Here is a 20,954-nt window from a genome sequence, read left to right on the forward strand (position 1 = left end):
AGGGGTAAAATTGACCATTCCCACTCCAGTGAGTACAATAGTAAGGAAAGCGCTGGAACACAAAACAATAAAAAAAAACTATCAAATTTTTTTAAAATTTTATTTCCAATATAAACATAATTAATATATACATTTAAATATATTATTATTAACAAAGATAATAAAAAATAATTAATTACACATTATTTAAAACTATAATATCCACCACACACACCTAAAATTAATTACACAATTACATTTAATATTTACTAATTAATGAAAATTAATATATTTTTTTAATTAATTACCAGCTTTCACACCATATACACTTAATACCACAACACACCTAAAATAATTACACATTTACAATTATTAATTACTAATCAATTAATGGTAATTAATTTTACAATTATTAATTAATCAATAATAAATTAATTACCACCCTTCACACCATTTACACGTATGAACTCCCCAACCCACACCTAAAATTAAACAATAAACATCATTAATTATTAATTGACTAATTGAAATGAATTAACTAATTATTACACCATTATTAATTAACACATCAATTAATCAATTAATTTTATATAATTAAATTACTTCCCACCCTATTTCCCTATAAACCCACAACCCACTACGGAAGTAATAACACAAAATTAAACATAAAAAACATTAATAACTAATACAATTCCAAAACATATAATAAAATAACAAACAATTCTCATTTAAAACACTAAAATACATAACATTATTAATAAATCGATATTTTTGTAAACTATATTTTTGTAAACGATATTTATTACAACTATATTATTGTTATCGATATTACTTACCTGTCAGTCGATATTCTGGTCAAACTACATTTTTGTTGTCGATATTTGTTCCACTCGATATTTCTGCGGAGATATTAATGTCAGGCGATATTTCTACGTCGATATTAGTACTCTGCACCATCTGAAGGAGTACCTCGATACCTATCAGAAGAACGGGTTCATAAGACCTTCCAAGTCCCCGGCTGCTTCGCCTCTTTTTTTTATTCCAAAGGCAAACGGCAAATTAAGGGCTTGTGTGGACTTCAGAGCATTGAATAACGTCACTGTAATAAAACGGTATCCTTTACCGTTGATACCAGTTTTATTGGACCAGGCTCGGCAAGCTGTGATATTCACGAGACTGGATTTGAAGGGCGCACACCATTTGGTAAGAATGCGTAAAGGGGATGAGTGGAAAACGGCCTTCCGGACACGCTATGGGGTATTTGAATATAGAGTTATGCCGTTTGGGCTATGTAATGCCCCTGCAGCGTTCCAATACTTTCTGAATGATGTGCTCCTGGAATACCTGGACATAACGGCCATCGTCTGATGGCTGGTACCCCCAGAGTTGACACACAGGAAGGCTGATTGGTGCACGGCTAATTGATCTGTTTAATTCTGGCCTACCTGCTCAGCGCTGTTCATGAATATTCTATCTCTGACGCATAGCGTTTAAATTTGATGGCGCAGTTGCATGCGCATATATGTTAGACAATTTTAGCGTGCTGGTGCTGCCTCATTGGCAGTGTGCCTCAATTGCAGTATTGTCAGAGGGGAGCTAGAATACGTGACTAATGCATTTTAATGCAGTGATGCGGACACTAGCATTAAAATGAGTTAGCCGAAAGCCTCATGCGGCCCTATCCTAACCCTGCCCTGAAACTGCAAAAAGTACAGTTATAATAACAGCGTTATTATAACTTTCTTTTTCCTGCTCTAAGAGAGCATTTGTTAAAGTTTTGTTAATCGCAGCACACACCATGAGCTGAAAGTAACATGAAAACTTGAACAAATGCACACAATTACCCCGTGGCCCAGCTCTAATAAGAAAAGAAATGCAGCAACATAGCTGCCAAGGTTTCAAATTGATATGCGGGATGGTTTCAAACCTGCCTTAACACCGTTCACATGCATCTATATGTAAGGAAATGCAGCATTGTTTCACTTTTTTAAGCAAAGGTTTGGAGTGATATTTGGCGCTGCACCCACACGCGCATCTGGTTACTGGTGCACATAGCCTTGGTTGCAGCGCACATAGACCTTACACTGCCGCACACAGACTAAAGAAATTAGAGGGAACATTGCCTCTGGGCGCGGCTTGCTGCAACACACCGTCTATGCAGTCTGCCAACACCTCGTCCGTAGTATTGCACTGAAATGTAAATACTTAAGTGTATCTACTACTAGAACGTATGTATTCCATCAAGAAAGACGCATATATCCGAGAGGCCAGGGTAGGATGTCATCCTGTTTACTTAACCACCCAGCACTCTGATCTACTCTGCGCTTTGGGGCAGGGTCAAAAGATGTATGTGATTTTGCTGCTACTGCATTTTCCACATAATTATAAACTTGCCACTTGCGCCACATATCCCATCATCGGCTGCATAATCTGCAGATGTTAACGAAAAAACTTTATTTCTAGCTCAAGTTGCGCAGCTCCTCTCTCCCGCTTTACACAACCTGTGCTTCTCTCGGTGGAGCTGAATGCAGCACGGTGTGGTACGGACCCATTTAACAGTGAGAAGGTGCTACTCTCGGGGAAGCCCACCTCTGTGACAGACCGATGTAACAGGTTTCCCTCAGGCGTGCTGCTGCAAAATGCATTTTAAAACTAAAACGGCAATTTCACTTCCCTCCATCTCGGCTTGCACAATTTCACAATCCAGGCACGCTCAGCTTTACATCTGTACTTTTAATTCTCCTTTTAGAAATAATGTCCGGAAGCGGAAATTTATGTATGTTACTCGGCGTGGACTATTGCTTGTTTACTGCACATGCTTGAAATATACATCTGCCAAAATAAACAAGATGCTTTGGCGAGCAGCCAAGAAGGTCAACGAAAGACTACAAAGGGCTGCTAAAAAAACAACAATCTACTGTGAAACAAAACAGTTTAATGCGGTTATTTTAAGCCATTGTACCTTCCAGAGGAAAAACAAGCATTTACAGTGCAATAGGTCTCGCCTTCGAAAGAGTTAGAGCTATTGGCATTGTAAATGACCAACTTTTTATTTATGGGTTGGTTTTGAAAACAGATAAATATATTGCATTGTCATTTACAATGCCAATAGCTTAATCTCTCGCAAACGCAATACCAATTGCATTTGCACAGACACACGCATACACAGAGTCACACACACACGCACACACAGAGCCACACACACACACACACACACACACAGACAGAGCCACACACACACAGAGCCCCACACACACACAGAGCCCCACACACACACAGAGCCCCACACACACACACAGAGCCCCACACACACACAGAGCCCCACACACACACACACAGAGCCCCACACACACACACAGAGCCCCACACACACACACACAGAGCCCCCCACACACACACACAGAGCCCCACACACACACACACAGAGCCCCACACACACACACAAAGCCCCACACACACACACACAGAGCCACACACACACACACAGAGCCACACACACACACAGAGCCCCACACACACACACAGAGCCCCACACACACACACACACACAGGGCCACATACACACACACAGAGCCACACACACACACAGAGCCACACACACACAGAGCCCCACACACACACAGAGCCCCACACACACACAGAGCCCCACACACACACACAGAGCCCCACACACACACAGAGCCCCCCACACACACACAGAGCCCCCCACACACACACAGAGCCCCACACACACACACAGAGCCCCACACACACACACAGAGCCCCCCACACACACACACAGAGCCCCCCACACACACACACAGAGCCCCACACACACAGAGCCCCCCACACACACAGAGCCACACACACACACACACAGGGCCACATACACACAGAGCTACACACACACACACACACAGAGCCACACACACACAAAGCCACACACACACAAAGCCACACACACACAAAGCCACACACACACAAAGCCACACACACACAAAGCCACACACACACAAAGCCACACACACACAAAGCCACACAAAGCCACACACACACAAAGCCACACACACACAAAGCCACACACAAACACAGAGCCACACACAAACACAGAGCCACAAACACAGAGCCACACACACACAGAGCCACACACACACAGAGCCGCACACACACAGAGCCACACACACATACAGAGCCACACACACATACAGAGCCCCACACACATACAGAGCCCCACACACATACAGAGCCCCACACACATACAGAGCCCCACACACATACAGAGCCCCACACACATACAGAGCCCCACACACATACAGAGCCCCACACACACACAGAGCCACACACACACACAGAGCCACACACACACAGAGCCACACATACACAGAGCCACACACACACAGCGACACGCACACACAGCCACACGCACACAGAGCCACACAAACACACAGAGCCACACAAACAGCCACACACACACAGCCACACAGAGCCACACACACAGAGCCACACACACACACACACATACACACACAGAGCCACACACATACACACACACACACACAGAGCCACACACACAGAGCCACGCACACACACACACACACACACACACACACAGCCACACACACACACACACACACACACACACACACACACACAGAACCACACACACACACACAGAGCCACAGAGCATAATTCCAAGAGCCAATGTAGTTAAAAAATTACTTGTGAAGAAGCATCCGGGGCACCGTCGAGGCGCTGACCGCTCATTTGCTTACGTGCGCCCGGGGCTACATCACTGGGTGCTGAGGTAAACACCCTGTGTCACGAGGCCACCGGAGACCTAAAAAACAACAGGTGGCGACGAGTCCGAGCTCGGCGGGCAAACACATATATACACATCACAATGTGTGGTGAAGGGACACAGTAGAGGGGCAGCGGAATGGAGGAGGGATAGGTAAGAAGAAGGGGGAAAGGGTACAAGAATATTTGTATTAAAAATGTTGTGCATAAAGCCAAAGATTAAACAGTTTCACACAACAAAATGACAGAAAATCAAAAAAAACAATAGTAGTAAACTGAGGCTTCCTACGTCTCTCCTTACAATGAGTATGTGCTGAAAAGGGATGATTTGCAGCAGGCAACGGAGGTACTAATTGGCTCACAGACACAAAGTGGGATAATGTACGAAGATAGGCAGGGTTAATGTTCATAGAGGTTTACGGTAATAAGTACTGTGTTGTGTGTTAGAAAGGACGGATATACTGACATTTATGAGGCAGAGTGATGCTCTGGTGCAGGTATAGGGAGGAGAGATGACGTTATAGTGATAGACCGATGGCGTGATGTACCGAGGAAGGGTTAGGACAGGTCATTGGTGCACTAATAGCAGATATAGTAAGGATGATGTATGCACTGGTACATGAGTTTGTACTATGCTGGTGCATGAATGATCTTTGTTGGCCTGGGACTAACAGAGAAAAGATGAGAGGGGTACTGGAAGAGAAACAGGAAAATGAGTATGTACTGGTAGTGGCCTATCAAGTGCTAGAGTGATAACAAACAGGAGGGGCGGGCCCCAAAGCCACACCCTCAGGAAAATAGTGGGCCAAAGCAGGTCTGGCATTGGTAATAGAGTTACCAAAATCAATATCTGAAATATTTTGAACTTCTCCAGACTTTTGGGAAACAACTCGTGGAAACAATGTTTCACCAACCATTACCACAAAACTCATACTGCAAGGAAGGCTGCAGAACAAGCTCCAGAGAGCAGAGTGTGATATTCCTGGTACCTTTCCCATTTGTTTATGGGCAGGTTTTAAAATCTCCAGAAGCGTTATGAAGGCTAGTTACCCATTTAGCCTTTTCTAGGGATTTACCAGTATTTTTGGAACAAGGTGCTTCGTGTACTGGTACAGATATAGGAGAGATGGCAATACTTATGTACAGGTACGGGAATAGAAAGGGTAATTAGTGAAGAATGTCCTAATTAGCGGGTACAGGTGTGGGACGACAAATCTGGCCAGAGATTTGGCATACAGGTAAGGGAGATATGACAATACTTATGTGAGGGTACAGGAATAGTAAGTGTGAATTATGTACTAGTTGGGGGGTGTAGGGATGGGAGGAGGACCCAGTTCAGTAGTAAAGTGATTGTAAGGGGGTTTGGAGTAATGGTACAGGGCTGCCATAAATTGCTGACTAGGGGTAAGGCATATAAATGAAGGCCGAAATACTGGTACAGAGTTATGAAAGAGGCCTGGTGTACTCGTACATTTAAAGCCCATCTAGTGCATGGCTAGAGAAGTGGTAAGGAGGACTGCTGTACTGGCGCAAGTGTAGGAGGGTGCATTAGTAAAGAATTAGGAAAATGCACTGGTATAGTTATAAGAACTGGTGTACTGGGTCGGAAAAAGAAGAATTTAAGTCATTTTTGGTATATTTATAAGTAAAGATATGTAAGGGTTCTCTGTACTGGCACTCGCACAGAAATGGAGGCCGGTGTACTGGTAAAGAAATAGGAAACAGGACTGATGTCATGATTCCCGGCTACAGAGGGGTACCGTTCTTAACTTGAAAACTATAAATACGGACTTAATGGTCATACTAGGAGCAGCTAACGTTCTGTATACGTGAAGGGGTACTGGCGTGACAGGAACAGCTGAAGCCAAGTTGCTAAAGAGAGACAAATGGCTTCTGTGCTGCTATTGGCATGGCTGTGCAAATACACTATAGCAATGATGAGACAAAGGCCTTGTGTGCTGGTGATAGGGGCCGATTGTGATCGGAGGTGTCTAATCATGTGGCGTGACGAAAATGTGTTTTGCTGCCAAGATGGAAAGTGGTGAGAGCCCGAGGAAGTGAAAAATGGTGCCGTCTTCCTAGGTGGCATAATGAAGCAGGTGTGGCTAGGAGGGTGTTGCCTTGTACCTGTGGTGTGTGAAGAATGCTGCTTGCAGCTGGCACACGTGGAGGACTGATGTCGTGGTTGGATTGCTGGCAATCTGCTATGGGCATGAGGGGTAAATCCATCGCCAAGTTTGCAAGAAATGATGGTAACCTGTTGCTGGAATAAGCGGGAGTGAATGATGCTTTGCTGCTTGGAAGCACCAGAAGGCTGGTATGACCTGTTGCAGGAATAAGTGGGCGAGCAATGCTTCAGGCAGATTGGGGGTGATTGCTTATTTCCTGGGTACGGGTGAAGCAGTGATGCTTAGTTGGTGGGGTGGTGATAGAAAGCTGAGGTAAGGGAGGATCGATGACTGGTGGATTGGTTTTGGAAAGTGAAACTCTGTTGTTGAAGCACGTGGGTAGTAAGGCTCAGTTACTGCCATAGTGATGCCCGACTGCTGCGTGGGAGAAGAAAGGCAGCTCTTTTGTTCCAGTGGCCTCAGTGTGTGTGAGGGGGCGCCCTGTACCCCAAAACCCCATGCCCTTACCTTGCTCCTGATCTGGCCAGAGGTGGACACTTTCCAGATGAGCTTCTGGGGCCCCTCGTACTCAGCCTCGCTGTCCGACGAGTCCTCTTCGGGGGCCGCCGTTGCCCCTGCTGCTGACGACGCAGACGCCGGGGGGTGGTGCTGGGCGATCCCGGGCCCAAAGTCCCTCGTCTCCTGGGGAGTGCGTGAAACTGAGCAGTGTTTGATTTTGGGTGCTGCGGAACAGAAACAGTGTTTTTTCATCAATTTCTGTTTTCGTTCAAGGAAATTTTCATTCTTCTATCTCTTACATTTAAAGTGAATTATAGGCAACATAAATGCCCCCTCACCCAATGATTTAATATGCTAAGCCTAGTATAACCAGTCATGGCCTACAGCCACTATCTATCATAAAGTTTGAGGGGCCACAGACTTAAAACATTTCGGGTTGGGCTGGGGTGTGTGCCTGAAAAAAAGTTTGAAGACCTCGAAGCCCCACATTCACGGCACAGCTGTTGGGGGAGGTGGGGATCCCTCTGCAGAACCCCTTGGGTTCACCGCTCAAGGCAACGTGTCTCTGGGGGACTAAATGTCACTTCCCAGGTCCCTCTCTAAGGTTCTCTCGTCAGGGGGGCCTCAGCCCCCTCCCCACTACAAAGCTCTAAATCCACGTGGAGGTGGGCTAACTCTCGGGCGCTGACGCGCTCATCTCTGAGGGTAAATTGTTTTCCGGGTTGTCACTCTTCAGCCAGCCAAAGTACTCACCTCAGAGGGCTGTTACTCTCCAAACCACCCTCCTTGTTTTTCACTCCACAAGGGCAGGCCTCCACATAGGTATTACTGGAAAGGACCACATGCTCAGTCTCACCAAGGCAAGGTCTCTCCGGGAGGTGTCACTGCCGTGGTCCACCTGTCTGTCATGCTGCTTTTCTCTTGATTTCTCGTTCCTCCACATGCACACTGATACTGCTCGCATACCCGGCATCCCTTGCTGGGACATGACACTTCCGATCACGGCTACCCACAAGCCTCTGTTTTGTAGTCCCCATTCATTGCTTTCACATCATCGAGGGACCTCAAGCCTTGCACCTCACGAAGGTCAAATGCAGTTAGGGACTTCATCAAAGGCCAACATTTATACATGACCTGAGTGAGGCTTAAGACTTCCGATTTTTAAAGCCTAAAAATTGCGTTATTTTAGCTGTCTTTCCCCTAAATTTGTGTCGCTGTTAGTCAATGGGGAAAATCCATTCCCCCAGATGTTTTTTTACTATCTCCCTCGTTTCTGCTTCAAAATATTAGAATGCATGTAAAACGTAGCCATGGAGAAGGCCCATTAATAGGGTGGTGTGACGATTTAAAATGAAACAAACGGGGACATTATCCAATCGCCCTTTTCTGAATCATTATCCAATCGCGGCAGCCGCGCATTACTTTTAAAATGTTAGTAAGTAAACCGCGGGTGCCGCGATTATACCACAATGAAAGAAATAGATGTTTTTCTATTTCTTTCATTTTGGTATAATCACGGCACCCGCGCATTACTTTTAAAATGTTACAAGTAAAGCGCGGGTACCGTGATTATACCAAAATGAAAGAAATAGATGTTTTTTCTATTTCTTTTATTTTGGTATAATCGCAGCACCCAGGCTTTACTTGTAACATTTGAAAAGTAAACCGCGGGTGCCGCAATCTTACTAAAATGAAATAAATTTCTCTTTCAGAGCCGTCCCGCTCGGACGGTCTCAGCCTGACTTACTGCTGTGGTAAAAGCTTTTTTATCTTCTTTAAGGGGCCATCTGTTTTGCCCCATAAAGAAGATAAGAAAGCTTTTACCACAGCAGTAAGTCAAGGAAGCCACTCTGAAAAGGACGGGTGTTAGAAATGGGATTTCCGGTTGGCTAAGGCTGGCGCCAAAACCAGGCAGAAACCACCACTCTAGTCAGGGCAAGGGAGTTACACGCCAAGATAACCCCTGCTCACCCCCTTTGGTAGCGTGACACGAGCAGTAAGGCTTACCCTGGAGGCAATGGAAGTTAAGTATTTGCGCACGCACCCACCAGCAACAACATCCAAGGCCCCCCACAAAAGGAACTCCACACAAGGTTATATAAAAATAGCCTTTGTATTATACCAAACACATTAGATAATGAACATACACTTTACAATGTGCCTTCGGCACGGGCAGAATTTACAGGGGATTATATACATGGGACAGGGCCACATGGACCACTGTCAGGAATAAGCACTTTTAGAACTAGCACCTGTTAGAAATAGCACTTTGTAGGAATAGAATACTTGTAGGCATAGCGCTTAGAACATAGAACATATAATAACTGTGTAATCGCGGGACGAGGAAGTGGCAGTAAACGTGTTTTGGTTGCAGTGGTTTTTATTCGAGTTAACAAGTCATCGGTACATTTCTTTCTGAGGTGACTCTTCCTAGGGGAACGGCTTCTCTCCTGTCGGGTCTTGCGGATCACGCCCTCCTCCTTTCTCCTGACGGGGCTCCTCCTCCTGGTGCTGCTCTCCGGAGGCTCCGTAGTGCTCGCCCTCGCCGGCCACCGAGAAGGGAACATAAGAGAGGAACCGTAAATACAAGTGAACACAGATCAAGGTATTGAGAGGGAGGGGAACGTGAGGGGGAGAGTTAAGGGGACACACGGTGCTCAGCAAACTCTGGTGGGGAAGGTGAAGTGACAGTGTTCAGCAGGCAAGCGCGGACGGGATTTAACTATACTGCTTATGGCAGTAGGCGGCTCGTTTTCCTCCACCACCCCCGGACCCGTTCACGTACCTCTGCTAGCCGTACACCTCCTGGCGCACGGCTGGGCGGCTCGCAGGGTTGGCCTCCTGGCTTGACGGCTTCCGCTTCTACTTGCTCCGCTCCGGGCGGGGTGTCCGGTTCCACGGCCGCTGGCTTCGGGGACGCTTCCTCCGACGTATCCTCCTCCTCAGGATCCGCTCCGCTGAACCAGCTCTCACCACCTCGCCACTCCGTCTCGAGTCCTCTCTCTCCAGCGCGCCACACCTCCTCTCCTCGCCAATATGCTCCTCCGTTCCGCTCCGTCTCTCTGCTTCCCGCCTCTCCGCTCTCCTGCACTCTGTCCGCTCCTCCTGTGTAGTAACACACCTGGGGGTTGTTGTTACCGCCTTTTATGCTCCCTTCGGGCTCCGCCTCCGCAATTGGGTCAGTAGTCCACTTAAAGGGGCTCCAACCTTCATCATCCTCCTCGTCGCAGCTGTACCTTTCGGTGGGGGCCCATCCAGGTGCTTGCGGAGGCTGTTGAGACAAGAGGGGGGGGTCGTACATAGTTAAAGGGGGCCCCTGTACTGGGCGAGACCCCGTGCCCTTGTTACAAACTGGCGGCGGGTACGGACCGTACCTTCCGTTCTGGTTGCGTGGGACAATGCGGGTGATCTCCTATTCAGGCCAGAGCGGCCGGGAGGCGGCCGGCACGCTACAAGCGTGTGGGCCTTTCTCGCCTCCCAAAGGGGGCTCCGGGCTTTTCTAGCCGCTGGGGCGACCCAAAGGTGTGCGGCTCAGAGAAGGAGGGGGGCAGGGTGCGGGCGGCTCAGAGGAGAGCGGCACGGCTCGAGGCGGGGGTGGCCAGGCATGGGCTGCAAAGGGCGGCGAGCGAGGCACACTTCAGGCGGGGCTCCAGCGGCACAAGGAAGTAAGACAAGTCCCAGCAACTTGGCAGGGAATGCACAATAGAGTCCATTGGTCCTGGGACTCTGTTCAGTGGGTGAGCTCAGTATCAAGCCCTTGGTGATAAAAGCACCAAATAGCAAATGTAGCACACAACCAGTAACCACTGGCAAAGGGTAAGTACCACCTACGCAATCCTAAACACCTTAGGCAAACATCACGCAGGGAACCATGAACACGCTAGCATAACTATACTAGGAAAACAACCACCTAAGCATAAAAATACCTTTAGGGGTATAGGCCAGAAGCTTCACACATGATGCATAAAAACACATTCAGAGGTGTCAGAACACAGGGTGCGCAAAACATACTATACACAGTACATTTCCTAACACCCAAAGCATTAGCGCATGAATCATAATAGCACATAAATCACATTTAGTGCAGAAATCACATTTAGCACATAACTCACATCAAAGTCCAGGTCGCGCCACTGCGCCAAAATCTAAACATAGCAGCTGCCCACTACTTGCTGGGCAGCTGGGGACAAGAACAGGGCCTAAACGCTGCAGCTCGCACTAAGTGCTGCGCAGCTGTGGAAGGCCAAGATAGGGATGAAGGAGTGCGACTCACTCCTGAGTCCAAAGAACAAGTCCCCTAAAAAGGAAAGAACCTAAACGGTGCAGCTGCCCACTACTTGCTGGGCAGCTAAGATCTCAAAACTGCTACAGGGGTCTCACTAGCCCCTCAGGAACAAACACTGCGCCAAACTGAGCCATCTGGCTCTGGGAATACATGTGACGCACTTTTAGAGCCCTCTAGGCTCTGGATACATATTGCGCAAAAACGTTGGAGCCCTCTAGGCTCTGCACACACTGTGTGCCTGGGAGCACTCTGGCTCCTTAGGACAGAAAAGGGCCCCCTATCGTTGGAGCCACGGGCCTCAGCACGGGCTCCTCGGGCCCTGTAGATCAATATTGACAGGCTGGGGCGGCCCGCTGCCATCCGGAGCCGCACTGAAGGCATCTCTGCACTGTGGAGCTCGTGGACTCCAAAAGTCGTTATGCCCCCATGGAGCCCTGAAGGCTCGAAAAAGAACAACTGGTTCGACGGCGGAGCGGCCCGCTTCCCGACGGGGCCGCTCGGACTCTGCCTTCCCCTCCCTCTGCACTCCCCCGTGACACTCAACAATGGGGGGACGGAGGCAGGACTCGGCTCCTGGTTCGTGCGGCCGGCGCGGGGCTCTCCCTTCAACTTGGGAGCCCCTTCGACCGGCGACAGCGCTCTTCTCTCCCGGCTGGCGGCGGCCAGCATCTCCGGTCTCCCTCTCCAGACGGGAGACCGGCAAGGTGCTCAAAGGCTTCCCCGGGCGGGGAGAAGCTGAACAACGTGCGCCAGGCCCCGCCCACCTCCAGCACTTCCGGGTCGCGGCAGACAACGGCCCGGCAACAATTTACAGCCCACAACTCGGGCTGCGACGGTGATCCCTTTTCTCGGGGACAAACACGAGGGGTAGGCTCCCTCTCACAAACGACCACATCGGGATGGCTTCGCGATCCCCATAAAGCGGAGTAGGCTCCCGCTATTAAAGTACCACGGAATCACTCGGGCAAGACGCAAGGTGGGCACCTGTGCACCATAAGGGGGACATCTCGATATACGGCGCTTCCCAGGCGCTAAGGGAGACAGCCATCCCTATTGTACCAAAGCAATTTAAGAACAAGGGTCCCAAGAAAAAGGTCCTGGGGGTAAGGTGGAGCCAGCAGCTCCCAACAAGGAACGTCCTCCAGTATCCAGGGTATCCAGAGGCTGGGCAGGACCCAGGGAGGCAAGCCTTCCCCTGGATCCCAGCAGCAGCACGCCCCTGGGAGATTCAAGTCAGGAAAACAAGAACACTTTACAAGAGATCACAGCCTCTTTTTATACACAAAATCCCTTTGTCTCTAAAGTGCAGGGTGGGGGAAAAACCAGACGCAGCTGGTTTTGGAGCACTTTCTTTTTCTCAGCCCATCTTCCCATTCACTGGCCAGGCTAGGGTCATGAGTCGCACCACAGGGGGCGGAGCCAGCATTGTGTGGGGAAAGCCCAGCCCTATTCAGGTCCCAGGTGCACTCCTCCCCAGCCATCAACATGCAGATCTCCCATTCACCACCGGGGCAGACCCATCCTGACTCCTGGAGCCTGGCACACCAGCCAGCTCCAGCCAATCACAAGCCAGCCAGTCATTTTAACTTTATTACACAGACAGGCCAACTTGTAGAAGTGGCACTTCCACACTAGTCACATTCACGCCGCACACATCATCGTGCAGCATTTAAACACACAAGTCCGCACATACCAAACTCGAGCCTGCACTCCTCACACATCAGGCACTAACATGGACACATACATTCCCCATGCATTCCTAAGGGAGGGCAGGCCAACCTGACCACACGCACGCACTTTACCCTGGGACACAGTGGTAACGTGCGCAGAAACCAAAAATCACTAACACCAGGTCACAATTAAAAAGCAAAAAGTTCAGGGGTGAACCTGCCAGAAGGGCAAAGTCCAACAACGGGGCTAAAAGAGAAAGAAGTACGTCACAGGGATCTCTTTTCCAATGGCTGGCCACCGTTTAGCATGAACGGTGATGCCAGCCAATGAAAAAGAGGGGCGGGGCTTAACCTCGCTAGTGAAACTCACCATGTCATTAAGTCTCACCAGAGAGACTGCGCATGTGCGCAGTCTTACGCTAGCCGAGACCTAAAAACAGGGGGGCTTATTTACAAGCACCCTCCGCCGTCGGAGCGTCACTGTTAATATAGGAAAAGTGACGTACCGGCTGCGCCAGGAACTTGTAAAAAAGCCCCTTTTTTTTTCTTGAAAAAACGCATCAAATAAAATTCTTCATATCCAGTTACTAATCTGCCAAAAAAGCAATAATATTGGATCAAAATATGACATTGATCAACTAAAACTGCTATACTGTTCTGCTGCAATTCTTTACAATAAAATTATGCTCAAATACAAAAATGTCATTAATGTATAATAATGTTCAACTAAATAAAAATATATTGTTCTGGACACAGGCACCCTACACTCCTCGGGAAAAAAATATATTACTGCTGTGTAAGAAAATTTATTAATGTCTAAAAAAAACAATGGTCTGCTGGAAAGTACATTAGAGTCCTTCTCAAGGTACAGAGAGGTTTAGTTATGTCATTTACGGTGAGTGGCATTGGTTTCCCAAAAGCCAGTGGTCGCAGGCATCTGTCCATAATCGGTGGAATTCATTATTTTTATGGGGACTGTTGTAACGCTGCCGTGGCTCCTCAGCTGCTTCAGGGCACATGAAATAGAAGGTGCCATGACACCCAACAGGTGGTTGTTCAATTTCAGGGTTTGATACCATCAAAGTTCGCGACACACAACTTGGAGAAAGGACAGAAGACGATATGGTATATGTGTACATGATGAGTTGGGTGCCAGTAATATACATCGTGGCGCTATTTGGTTCAGTGCCTTCTCCTAGGATTCTGGAGGATTCTATTGGAGAGTGGAGTCTTTGAGCTACAGTAAGTAGTAGGCACTGAGGCGATCTGTAGTTTCTTAGTGTTATAGGCTGGCTGGATGCAGCCAGAGGTCTTATGTGCTCATGTGGTACATTAGAGGCATGCATTGCCCAGTAGGTTATGTGTGTGAATTCCCTGGGGTATTGATTGCTGCTATGGCTCTGCAAATAATACCCGCCTAAGCAGTACGTGGGCAAGTAGAATGGCATAACATATCACTTTTTTTTATGCAACTATATTTTCTGCATCTTACTACACCTTATGGTGCCAGGTAAATTAATCTTTTTCAAAGCCAATGTACACCCTCTAATGCACATAGCAGGCTTACGTTAAGTATTGTGTGCTCTGCTAGTAAATAAAGATGGCGGCAGGAGTTACACAAGCCCTACAACATAGAGGGCTAAAACTGTCATAACAATAAAAAGCCCTGGGGCTGTAGATAGAGAACCAATGATCAAACACTTCGACCATATTTTTATAAATATAATAGCAACAGGCGTGCTCTCTAGGGGGCAGATTTACAAGCCCCTTGCGCCACCCGTACGTCACTTTTCCCATGTTAAAAAATGGCGCAAAAGCGGTGCAAGGGGCTCGTAAATAATCCCATACGTATCTAGCCTTCAGGGCCGTCTATGCCCTACCCCAAGGCACCAATGACGTCACAAACAATGACCCTAAAGAATATTCCGCAAATATTCAGAAAAGATGATAAAATGTTGCTACACTCCCTGTAAATCTACATGATCCTACTGTGACTCAGACATTCCATATGGTTATTTAAGATAACAAAAGAACTAACCTCCACCTGCCCTCTGCAGAGCGCTAACCATGGCCAAGTGATGCCCTTCAGTTGTTCGTTGAAACCAGCGCTGAGGCAACTTCATCCCTGCTCGGCATTTATTCTGCAATGTGAGTGTTAATAACACTGTTGCTGTGCAAGACCCTACTCCATTTTCTTTGGGTAGTCGCTGCTTTCCAACAGATTAACTGCTTTTTCAAGAATTTTCCCTGAATACGGACTTCCGCCTTGCATCCTTAGCTTTATTGTATTTAAAAGGACAGTTTATTGTGTTATTTTAGAAACGTTCTCCTCCGTGAGGAAAGTATCCTTAGCAGCGCCGCTGCTCAGAGCTTATATAGGAGTAAACAAGGAGCCGCTTTACTCAAAGTCAAGGGTAACTGACCTCTTTTATGCCCCAAAAGTACTCCAAGGCGACACTACCCAGAGTCCTCTTTAGACATGGAAAAAACTGCCACTGGGGCGTAGAGAGAAAAGAAAGGTCCGATTTGGCATAGATAACCGCCATTCCGTTATTTACAGCACATTTACAAAAACGAGGGCAACAAAAAACTAGACACAAGTGGCACTGAAAGTGATCGCGAAAGCGATCACTATTGTGAAAAAAAATGTAAAACATTTTTAAAAAACACGCCCGCGAGTGGTGCACGTACGTGCGCCACTGCGAGGCATATGTTTTCAATAATCCCGCCCGTGTCTGGGCACGATAATTGAAAACATGGGTTTTGGTGCACATAACAGACACCAATAGGCCGTGGGCGGAGCAATGCGCCCGCCTTTGGCCTATTGCGTGCTCTGTTAAAACAAAACACGCACTCAAAGCCCAATTACAGACCCCAAAACAGAAAACACACGCACAAGCGTGTGCGATTCCAGGGTCCATTTATGAACCCCGGACAAAAGGACTCTCGCTGTGCGAGCGCATTGCTAGGCGCGAGATCTAAAAAGTACACAACTCTTTGTGCGACCCATGAGACACTCTCGACCTTCATCTCGAAAAGGCGCCCAGCCACAGTTCCCAAATAGCAGTGAAACAGTGCTCCGGCGGGTCTCACACCTTGCAGACCTACCCTCTTTCATTCATCCCATGTGCCCACGCCACAAAATATGGGACGACTTCTCCCTCTACCGTCCCTCCCACACCTTCCCCTATGTCTCTTGTTTCTAACTTTCTCTTTGATCTAACCTCTTGCACACTCTGGAATGTCATACCTATACATTTTGTTTACTTTTACGTTGTTAGTCAAAGAATTGTATGAGGCTCTACATCTTACTCTGTAGTGTGCAATTAAGTTATACTTTGTATCCGTTTTTTCTGTTTTCCTCATCTATATTTTGAAATAAAATGGTTTGAACTTAAAAAAAAAAAACACTGGAGTTGGGGACACACTTCAGCACCTTTGCACCAGAGGTGCTGAATCAATTTTCAGAGAGGCTGTGCTGATGTAGCCTTACGGGTAGAGCGGTCAACCTCTAAACTGGGGAACCGGGTTAGAGTCTCGGCAACAACGCTCAACATTCTGTGATTCTGGGTAAATCACTTAATTGCTCCATGCCTAACAAAAATGAATGTGTCCATCTGTAACAATACTAGTGCTCATATAAAGCGCTCTGATACCCGATATCCTCGGGTCTAATACGCGCTATATAAAAGTCACAAACAAAAATGTTACAACACTGAAATTATAGAGATAGTGAAAAATACAAGTTTCACACAAAGTGTAGCAAATGTATTCAGAAGCAGAGTGGTAAGGGTGCAGTATGTAGCTGGTGGTTCATTTTGTAACACACTGTCACAAATATACCACCAAAGCATTGTGCAGTAGCACACTGTCATTTACAGGCAGCCCTTTTTCCATCAAAAAAGGCCCCTAAATTTGCTCATAGCGAGTTTTACTGATAAAACTATAAAGCACAGAAATGGCATGGAAATAAAGATTCAGTGAATATTTATCATTTACACATTACCAAGCAAATATTGTCTGGATTTGTTTTTATCCTATTAAAATCTTTGTTTCCATCACACTTCAGAATTGCAAAGAAATGCGCTTCATTTTTGCTTTCCTAACTGCTGATATATTCTGGACTGTATACAGTTCCTTTACAGATATTTAAATGTTTTTGAGTGTTATAAAACAGTGACATCCTACAGTCTCTCTTTTCAGACTATCTGTACCCCAGCAAGATTGTTGAATAGTTCACTTAAAAATACCTCTCGCTTTACAGTCAGAGAAGGAAAAGTTATCACGGATCCCCATGTTACAAGAATAAGCAGCAATTTGTCAGAAAACATAGCCTGACATTTGACCTCTATCTTTGAGGCACAGCAAATGTGACCAGACAAATACAAAATGTTAAGGCATCTTTTTGTATTTATGCACTTCATGACTCACCAGAAAACGGCTGGGGATCCACCAGAAATAGGCTGGGTATCCACCAGAAATCGGCTGGAGACTCACCAGTGGGTCGTGACCCACAGTTTGGGAAAATGCTGATGTTGAGTATTTACCCGTTTAACAGGGTTGAATATGAAGGTTCTGACAATTAATCAGCAATGGAGATAGATTGCATTGAAGCAAGATTTAGGTTAGCAAGGCTCTTGATAGGTCTGTTTAATTCAATTTAAAATGATTAAACACAAGCCAAGCCGGACTGGCTACCAGTCGTTTCGTTCTAAATAAATGATGCAAAAACAAATGTTTTTCATGCACGCTTTGGAACGATTTTTAGGTCTCGCCTGGCGTTGCAGCGCGAAAGCGCTGTCGCCAGCAAGACTTATTGTGGTTGTCTTGCCTTACAAGTGATACAGACCGGTGCACGAGCCGAGTGGGGTCTGTGGACGCGCTTACATATAAACCGCGCGCGCACACACACACACACACACACACACACACAGCCACACTCACGCATGCGCACACATACACAAGCAGGTACACATACACACGCAGGCACATGCACACCAACCCCCCCTACAACTAAGCCCCACCCGCCCCACTCACCGGGCTACAGGCTCCGTCACGCGGAGCTTCCCTCACTTGCATCGGCGGCCTCTGCTCCTCCTACGTGCCTACAGCGTTTCACAGCCTCCCCTGGGGCGGGACTTCCGCCTTCTGCCCTTCTCGTCCAGTCACTGTGTGGGCGCGGGCTTCCCGCAGAAGGCAGAAGTCGCACCCCAGGGGAGGCTGTGAAACGCTGTAGGAGGCATACGAGTGCTGGAGTCTCTGGGATAACAAATCGGGCGCTCCCGCTTTACATCCCCCGTGTGCCAAGTCCTCTTGTTTAAAGGTAGAGTGCATTCAGAGTCTGTGGTTTTAATTGTTGGACCAGGTGTTGTTTTGTCGTTTAGTTGTATTGCTTTATTGTTCCTTGTTTTTTTATAGTGTAGCGTTTAATTTCAGTAACAAGCACCGCGCTTTATCACAGCATGCGCACCTTTATTTCTGCACGGCGCCTGCAGCCTTTACCTCTTCCCTGCAAGCAAGCGCAGCTCAAACAGAGCAGGTTGCCTAAAACAGCTTCCATCCTCTTGGAGCTCGCAGCCCCTTCCACCTTTCCCCACCACCACAAAACCGCAGCACAGCACCCACAGTCTCTTCCACCTCTTCCCGCTGCTAAGAATCCCACGGCAGACAGGCAGGGCGTAACCAGAGCAGGCTGCCTCAGATAGCTTCCGCCTGCTGCCGGCGAGCTCTTTCAATTTAAATTCATGAGCCTTGGAGCAGCAGTCTGTTTGTAGGTATTACAGACTACAAACAATTGGGGGATATATTATGTGACGTTGAAATAATTAATTGGGTTTATGCTACTTTAGGCGCAATTACACAATTGTAATCATGAGCATTTTACATTTGAAAGTAAAGTGCCATGGATCCCGCTCAGATGATACCACTTTCATTTAGATAGTGTTTTTATACTAGGTCGGGCTTTCAATCACCACTGTTTTGAGCACTTCCCACAACTGATCGAGTTTTGCTGGAGGGGGCGGGGAAGAGCCGGGCAGCTCTCTACTACAGCTTGTTTTCCACCTACCATGCTCAGCTTTTATAAAACCGTAAAACGTAACAAAATAGCTGTATATGGTTCTATCTTTTATTTGCATGCCTTCAAGCTGTGTCAATTAGTTGCTACCCGGTGTCCAGTCAAATCGCTCCTCCCCTACCCAAAGGAGCCCCGGTTGAATCGGATTTAGATTTGTAAAGCTCGGAGTATATTTTCCATCACCTGACATTTGTAAGTTATTTGTAGCAAGAACAACAGTCTTCTGTGTGTTCCCATTCATTTGTTTCCAAACCAAGAAATGTCATGGCGGCAATCAGTTCACCTAATTACAAAAAAGCTTGCCCCACGGCTTAGAAGAGTGCTCTCTGTTTGGTTCTATGGCAGAGGGAAACAGTGGTTGAGGGGAAGTGACATGCCAGACCTCTGTGCTATGGCAGCGCTACCAGTTAATTATATTAACAACCGCGTGTTACCTACGTGACTTAATGTTACAGCTAAGCAGAACCGCCCTCCTTTGAAAGAAATGATTATTTAATGGAAAAACACCTCATAGACCCTTGGATGATTCTAAATCACAAACTAATGCGTACGTTATTTCACACTTCACAACTTTATTTGCAAACAATATAACAAAATAAAAAAGCTTTCACAATGCAATAGGTCTCACATTTGCAAGATTTTGATCTATTGGCATTGTAAATGACAATGCCTTTTATTTGTGTTTAAAAAACCCGCAATAATAAAAGGCATTGTCATTTACAATACCAATAGGTCAAAGTTTTGAAAATGCGAGACCTATTGCATTGCAAATGCTTGTTCTTTGCTATGTTTATTTAGAAGCACTGCAAGTAGGAACATAGACAGCAGGTCCCAAGCAACCACACCGGCACCCCACAGAAGTGAAACCTGTCCCAACCCTGCCAGCCCATTCAACAGCCCAGTAGCCGGTCCAGCCTTGAAAAGAAATCAACATATTAGGAAGTCACATGTTTTTAGGGGCTCAATTTGTCGCACAAAAATAATAATAGGAATAAAACACATCTGTCAATAACACTACAAGCACAATATGGTGGGGATGATTATATGCACAATCGTTGCAGGCAGGACTTAAGCCTACAAAACCCTCAAGCAGGTGCAGCAGAGTGGCCTACAGGCAAACTTTCACAATAACATAATTACTGGGAGGCATTTCGAAATGACCGACATTCACCCTGTCCCTGTTCCCTGATATAAAATATTATTATTTCTGTCAGGGTGTGGAGGAGGGGGGGGGGGGGGAGGCAGGCCCAGTAAGGTGACTGACAAGATTAGAACTCGCCGCTCCCAGGGAGCCAGTCCAAAATCCTGCAGTATCCTGTGCCCTGGACCCATTTTGATGGCAGCGACAGAGGGTGGAGATTGCAGTGAGTCTGTGGATAGCCTCGGTTTGTATTTCTCCGTTCCTTCACGCTGTGGGAGGTGAGCTTCAGCATGGTGATCAATGGGCGGTGCCTTGGTGGCCATCTTCGGCGTTGCCACAGGGAAGAGCCAGACAGCAGAGGTTTTGGGCCAGACCCTCAGGGCAGACGATCACTGCTCAG

The 20,954-nt window shown here is 47.1% G+C and overlaps 1 protein-coding gene across 8 annotated transcripts in view; it reads right to left on the reverse strand.

Moving 5' to 3' along the window:
• CFAP97 (cilia and flagella associated protein 97) overlaps positions 1–20,954 on the reverse strand; it is a 427,501-nt gene that overhangs the window by 316,418 nt on the left and 90,129 nt on the right. For 7 of the 8 annotated variants that reach the window (XM_078678037.1, XM_078678036.1, XM_078678038.1 and 4 more), the window contains exon 2: positions 7,392–7,606. The exons of the other annotated variant lie outside the window; for it this stretch is intronic. The gene's annotated coding sequence lies outside the window, so the exon portion shown is untranslated. The remainder of the gene's footprint in view (positions 1–7,391; positions 7,607–20,954) is intronic. 8 annotated transcript variants of the gene reach the window in all.

Source organism: Lissotriton helveticus, chromosome 2_2 (assembly GCF_964261635.1).
Source record: "Lissotriton helveticus chromosome 2_2, aLisHel1.1, whole genome shotgun sequence".
Classification (NCBI taxonomy): Eukaryota; Metazoa; Chordata; class Amphibia; order Caudata; family Salamandridae; genus Lissotriton; species Lissotriton helveticus.